Here is a 5,910-nt window from a genome sequence, read left to right as displayed (position 1 = left end):
TGACTCTGAGCTCATTGAAGACAGTGGGAGCCCAGAACGAGAGGCACAATTCCACCCAGAGATAAAATGACTTCTATTGCAGCCATCTGCCCGTGCTGCCCTCTAATTAAACAATAAAAGGAGAGAATGAGGGGCAAAAGAGGTCCACAGTTTGCAAAACAGACTTGTCTCTGCCCTCTAGGAGCATGCATTTTTGAGTTGGCTTCATGATCTTTCATTTTCTCTGTTTGGTTATTAACATTGATTTAAGGCCCGTTCAACAGCTTTCTCCAGCTAATTCCTCCCTCCCTTCAAAGCATCCTTTAATCATGCCCTCCTCACCAACCCATCCATCGCGGAGCATGTTCTAAAGTGACTTTTTATAGGACAACGCTTTGTTGGCTACGTCTGACTGATTTAGAGGTAATTGTGTTCCCTGTGCTGTCACACACACAGATGGAATTATCAAGCACTGAAACATTAAATTTACACTCAAGTGCACACCTGCGGGTTTCATCGACGAGTCATAATGGCACCCACATTCTCCGCTGTTTGCACACTGCGCAGTTGCTCGCGCACATCTATTATTGAAACTATAAGCACTTACTGAGCAGTCCTCTCACTCTCAAGCGTGTAATACCGTTCCACAGCTTACAAGAAACAGCGGCACATCTCGACTCACATAAATGTGTTTGAATCTGTTTCAATTAGGCAACATCAAATTGAGCCTAATCTGATTAATTTGCAATCATGCACACCATCCAGTATGAAGCACAAGTGAATGTAACCGTCAAAACTCTGGAGCACGGATCCAGATCCTTTATTTCCTGACGAGACCTTAAAAACGGCTCCGCTTTTGGCTGGGACGCTTTTCACAGTATTAATGTCACATTCATAATTGCACACATGTGAGTCATGTTAAAATCCAAACAGCTGGACGTAGATTAAATGGGGATTATGAAACATCGCTTCCCCTTTGTGTGCTATATCATCAGCTTAGCCCCCTTTTCCCTTGTGGTCAACAGCTGACAGTGGCCACAAACACTCTGCTCTATTAGTCTCACTCCTCCTAAACTCTGGATCTAACCTTTATCTTTAACCTCAATCCTGCCAACTATTAGTTTTAGCATTTGAGTGCTGCTGACAGACAAAGACACACTCCTTTACTTTATGTCAAAAGATGTAAAGGAGGTCAAGAGCACACCGAAATAGCTCAACACAAGACGATAGAAAACCGCTACTGGAGCCGGACAATACCTGAGCTCACGGTGACAGAAACAAGCAGCTATTTGTGAGAGAGAAGGGACCGAGATCTGTGGGGAAATTATCCAGTGTCGGCCACAGTTCAGCTGGACTTGTGTTCTTTTTTTTGTGTGTGTCCATCAGGAGGACCTGGAGGACAGCTTTAAAAAAACAAAAGATTTTATAACTACAGTGGATGTCAGCCTCTCAGGGACAAAAAAACAAGGACAGCCACTCTTACAAAACATGACAACACAACATAGCATGAGCAACCAGGAGAGCTGAGCATCTTCTTTGTCTGGTTGTTTGTAATCCACACAGAAGAAATAATGCAAACTACTGTTTTTGCTGAACATAACACTACCAGAAATGCTAAAAAAATGTTCATGGGGGTTATTTTGCATGTGTAATTCTATAATAAAAAATGTTTCTGGATGAAAATGGAGACCCATAAAGTTTCTGTTTGGACACAAAAGCTTCATTTTCCCTGATAAACCAGCTTGTTGCTGCCACTTAGTTATTCATTAACTTGGAAGACAGAAAATCTTCTATGATAAATTGTATCTAAATTCATTTCTTCCAAATGTACCCAAAAATAAACCTTCTAAAAAAACATGTTAGATATGTGATGTTTAATAAGCAACCAGAGAAATTTGCAGATGTCCATAAGATCACACGTGTGTGTTCTGGCGCCATCTTTTTTTTTTTTTTTTACCTTCTCTGAACTATTTTGTTCTAGATGTTTAAACAGACCGAAGTCTGCTTTGTAGTTATACACAGAAAGCTGTGATCATAACATCTGATGACTGAAAGCAGCCTCACACAGAGACAGAGCATAAGGGTCTACAGGAAGTGTGTGGATGGAGAACCCAACAAGACAGACTGAGGTGAGAGAGTCAAAAATTTAATAAAAGACTCAAAGGCGATGAGCAGGGGTGCACAGCCGCTGCTAAAGGTATGCCTCTTCCTTGGTTGAGTTCTGGTAGACATCAAACTCGGCTGACAAGAGTGAAGCTGGCAGCTGCTGGCAGGCGACGTCCCTGTGTTTCTAGCAGGTGGTGAAACAGAGTTTAGGAAGCAGTTTGTAGTCCAGAAGTGTTGAAGTATAGCTAGAAAACAAAAATCCTTTTGAAGTAATATGTTGTAGACGGGATTTGTCTGAGAAGAGGAGTCGGAAACTGAGACATTTGATGGCTGACAATCCAAGGGCAGTCCTAGAGAGTTATCTGTGAGGCGATCCAGATCCAGGAGCCCAACTTTAATGAATAAATGTGGAGATAGAGGTTTGGTCAGGGAGTCCAAACATCAAGGACTTGACCTGAAACACGTAAGATGGGAGGGAAATCTCTGGAATGTGCAGGTAAACCACCACAAACTGGCATCATATTAGACAAAGATGGTCAGCATGAGAACAATCTGAGAACGGGAAAACAAGAGGAACAAAAAAAGGAGGAGAAAAAATAAAACCAGGCACTCAGAGTAAACAGGGAAGAGGAATTCATCCGACTTCCACAAGAATTTTCCTTTGAAAATGAAAGTACGACTGTGCTAAGGGATGCAACCTTCAGATTAACAGATGGCCACTGAGTCCTATTAAGCATTTGTCATGATTGTTTCCTTACATATTTTTCTCCATTTTATCCAGAAATTATAGAATTCGGTGATGCTCTGCCTAAAAGAAAGCAACTAGAAGATGTTATTGTCCTGCTCTGATCATCTTTTCATCTATTTTAAAGGTTTTTCTAGATCCATAATTATGATTACGTAATTTGTAGCTTAAATACTAAAATCTGTGTCGTTTTCTAGGACAGTTTGGGGCAGAAGTTCATTGGAAATTCACCTCTGAGTTGTTGGCGGGGAGTCAGTCTGTGCTAATTTCCCATCATCCCTTTGTTTCTCTCTCCCGCTAGCTTACAAACCCTCCCAAGCTAACATTAACGGTGAAAAAAAACAACAACAAAAAAAAACAGAAAATACTGAAGCGTTGGAGCCATACAGTTTGAGTCAGATGCCAGCTCAGATGAGGAAAACAAAGGCATGAAACTCCCACTCCTACTATATATTTTTCTATTGTAAATTTGTTCCCAGTTTTTATTATAATGATGCAATTCTTAGCCAAAATCAAAAATAATTTCTCATTTTTAAGACATATTTTGTGCACAGTAGCATTAGCTTATAGTCTCAAGCTAATATTAGCGACGTAAAAATAAACCAATCCAGCCTTACAGTTTTGAGTCAGGATAGCAATTCGCTACAGGATGATTGTTGAACGTTCATAATGTCTGCATACTTAAGCATAAGCGGGCCATGATGTGAGTAGGGGGAGAGGAGACTTTGGCACGCCCACCGTGCATCATTACTCTGAGCCTTTTCAAGCCTCTGGTTTTCTGGGCCAATGTGATTTGAATTAAGAAATACTAAAAAAATGCAGTTTTAATTGTAAACCCTTATATAGGTCCTCTACTATAAGAAAAATGCCACAAAAACATGTGAAAATCACAAAAAAGGCAATTTTCATTGGAGTGGGTCTTTATATTTGTCTGTAGTGGATGCATCAGAATGGAGAAAGAGCATATAACCCAGTGATTGTAGCTTCTAAGACACACCTAAAAAGTTTTTACAACAGCATTTGAATAGAGAAAAATTCAGAAATGCAGATTTAAACTTAACATTTTTATACATGTTCTCCATCATCAGAAAGAACATGTTAAAAACACGATTTTCATTGAAGTGGGTCTTTAAAATGGAGAAGCAAGACATATAAACACATTTTCCGATCTATATTTGTGTATATTTCTCTATTCATGTTGTATGTGCTGATGATAAACCCTGTGATTCTGTAAAAATGTGCATCATACTTTCAGATTAACAGCACATGAAAAGATGATTTGTGAGTACCAACTCTAAAAATACTAGCAGGTCACATCACTGAATATCAGTTCACACTGACAAAAGTTCCCAATTATCAGGATCTAACAAGTATCTATATTTAGAGGCGAGAACTGTGAAAAGGCATTTGAATTGTACGGAAACAGGGATTGTTCCGTCGCGTGGCGTGCTCTGCATTGGGGACCGATGAGTGGTGCGGGGGGTACACCCTCCACGTCAACCTGCTGCTCTGGATCTCAGCGCCGGGTTACATGTCTGCCTCTAATTTGAGAGCGTTCTCTCTCTCTTTCTCACTCTTTGGAAGCCTCATATTCAGTTGCATGTTAATCCGCTCTGGATATTAATTACAGTCTCCATTAACATTTAATAAATACTTCCCAGGTGGGCTTGCTGCTGAGTGAACTGAGGGCATTATCAAATATTAGGCCTTTAATTGGCCTTTCACTCCAATGAATGGCTTTTTAATTAGCGTGCAGTTATCATCCCGCTACCAACCACAGGGCCAGGCCAATCAGCACGCGCAGCTGTGGCGGTTCTGCTGACTGAGGGCATTTTAATGGACTAAAGCAGGCACATTGTTGCATAAAGGAGTACTTCAGACTGCAGTCGCCACAAACTGACGGTCTAGCCTTGGTGGTCTATAGAGCCTGAACCTGAGCAGTTTTTCAATAAGACTGTGACATTATGGGAAGTGGAGTCTAAAGGACGCAGGCAAATACAGACACATGAGCCATGGCGGGTTGCTATTTGAACAACGCTTTAATTCTGCAGCTAAGCCCTCAGAGTACGAGAACATATTGGAACGCTTTCTGCTCATTTCGCTGTTCACCCCAGCTGTCAAAGACTCCATCTGCATATTGCTCCAAATTTAACAGCCTAGTCTTCATCTTGTGTGACAAAATAATTGCTGTTGCCGAGGAAAGATAACAGAAGCTCCTATCAGGTGATCTTTTAAAATCTAGTTACATGTGCAACAGGCTGAAAGCAACAACTTCCTACCTTAGACAGACGGAAAAGAAAAGAGAACTCACATTTATTGCAGTTTAATCTATTTCATCGACGTGTTGCCAGAAAAATTCCAGACAAAAATTACAAAAATAATTGCTTTTTAAAAGATTTTCACTCTCCATATTTAGAAATGTCTTTTCTCTGACATTTTGGAAAATTAGTTTTTTATTTTGAAGTTTTAGAAGCAAAAATTTGAAGATCTACTGTCTTTGATATGAAAGAAAAATACTCACATAATCACAAATTGATTCAAAAAATTAAAATATAACTTAATGAGTTTAAGAAATTAGTTCATTGAATTTGTTTAGTTTTAATTAATCCCTTTAAAAAAGTAATGAAATTAATCTTTCAATGAGTTTGTTCCAGCTGTTCGCTGAAGAAAATATTCTTACATGATAAAAAGCATCACAAAAAAGCTCAAAATTAGATGTCAGGATGGATGAGTGCTCAAAGGAAACATCAGGCCATCACTTCTTTTTTTTTAATAGAGTAGCAGTGTAACACCTCTGAGATCTGAATGTAATATTTCAATGCAAATTATTATTAAAGACCCACTCCAATGAAAAACAGGTTTTTGGTGTTTTTAACATGTTTTTGTCGTATTTTGGGCGACATGTGTTCAGAAAATTAAGCTTAGAATTGCGTTTCTGAGTGTTTCTTAAATCAAAATGGTGTAAAAAAGAAATCATTCGGATAAAGCTTGTAGATGTGATGTAGAGCCTCCAAGTTCCACTCCATTCTGATGCATGTTTGTAAAAAAAATAGATCCATGCACATTTTTGCTTTCCTCTT

This window comes from Oryzias melastigma, linkage group LG7 (assembly GCF_002922805.2).
Source record: "Oryzias melastigma strain HK-1 linkage group LG7, ASM292280v2, whole genome shotgun sequence".
NCBI classification, from domain to species: domain Eukaryota; kingdom Metazoa; phylum Chordata; class Actinopteri; order Beloniformes; family Adrianichthyidae; genus Oryzias; species Oryzias melastigma.
This window is presented reverse-complemented; position numbering follows the sequence as displayed.